This window comes from Triticum aestivum, chromosome 2D (assembly GCF_018294505.1).
Source record: "Triticum aestivum cultivar Chinese Spring chromosome 2D, IWGSC CS RefSeq v2.1, whole genome shotgun sequence".
In the NCBI taxonomy this organism is placed as follows: Eukaryota; Viridiplantae; Streptophyta; class Magnoliopsida; order Poales; family Poaceae; genus Triticum; species Triticum aestivum.
Window position 1 is genome coordinate 127,830,047 of NC_057799.1, and position 1,378 is coordinate 127,831,424.

The following is a 1,378-nucleotide window of genomic DNA, read 5'->3' on the forward strand; positions in this document are numbered from 1 at the left end:
TCATCCTCTTTAGAAGATGCATGGTCCTCATCGAACCTGTACCAGCAGTCCTTGGCCGTGTGGCCAGGCTTGCCGCAGCTCTGACAACGGACGGCATCGGGGCGGGACTTGCCATAGCCACCACGGTGCCCCCTGGTGTTGGTGGAGTTGGGGCGCCCGGAGCAAGGGCTGGAGTTGGTGGAGTTGCCGGGACCGCCGTGCTTGCCCTTGGGACGAGGAGGACCGCGGTGGTGCGAGGAGTAGCCGCCACGTCCACGTGTGGACACGTTTGCAGAGGACTCGAAGCCGCCACCGGAGTTCTGGAACTGGGCCACGCGCTGATCAAAGTTGCTGAGCATGGCAAAGAGCTCGTCGAGGGAGACGGGCGTGATGCGGGCGTCGAGGGCCGAGACAAGGGGCTGGTAGTCCATGTCCAGCCCATGGATGATGTAGGAGATCAGCTCGTCATCCTGGATGGCTTTGCCGGCCGAGGCAAGCTCATCGGCAAGGCCACGCATGGAGGCAAAGTAGGCGGCGACGGATTGATTACCCTTCTGGGCATTAATGAGGGCGGTGCAGATGTTGTTGACGCGGCTCACGGACTGCGACGAAAACATGCCAGCCAGTGTCGTCCAGAGCGCGTGCGTGCTGGTGATCGCGGTCACCGTGACGAGCACCTCTTTGGAAAGGTTGCTGAGCAGGAAGCCGAGCACCTGCTGGTCCTCCCTGACCCAGATGGGGTGGAGAGGGTTGGGCTCAGAAGTCTCCTTCCCGTCCTTGTCCTTGGTGACGAGAAGAGTAGCTGGTTCCAGCATGGTGCCGTCCGCATAGCCAAAGAGACCGGCCCCTCTCAGCTAGGGCGTGATCTGTGTCCGCCATAGCACAAAATTTGTGCGGGAGAGCTTCTCCGTGACCTGGCCGTTTTGGCTTGAGTGGGAGGTGGCGGAGGAGGAAGACATGGAGGCTATTGCTACTGGAACCCTAGATGAGTTTGGAAGAGGCAGCTCTGATTACCATGTGCGAATAGGCAGAAGCGTCTTACCTCGATGAGAGGGACGCATTACGTGTTATATAATCAAGGGCGCACCTCCCTGGCAACAGCACATACAATGTAGTTGGAGATCTTCTAAGAAGATAAGGAGATTACATCTTGGAGAGCAAGAGATAAGAGAGAGAGATTACAAAGAGGTATTCGGTTACAACCTACTCTATCTCTCCTAACGATGTACGCTACCAGGTATGCGCCACACATAGGTGACACGTCATTATATGTGTTTGACAGTTGAGACAAAGAAGAGGAGATAAGGGTGGCTTAATGGTGAATCAGAAAATTCAAACATGGCACAAAACAAAAGAAACTGAAGGAAATTATGGAGATACCTCTGAAATTACGCATCTT

General features: G+C 55.5%; 1 pseudogene; it reads right to left on the reverse strand.

Moving 5' to 3' along the window:
• Window positions 1-319: 319 nt before the first annotated feature.
• On the reverse strand, window positions 320-458 carry LOC123056338 (uncharacterized; annotated as a pseudogene).
• Between the last annotated feature and the right edge of the window lie 920 nt (window positions 459-1,378).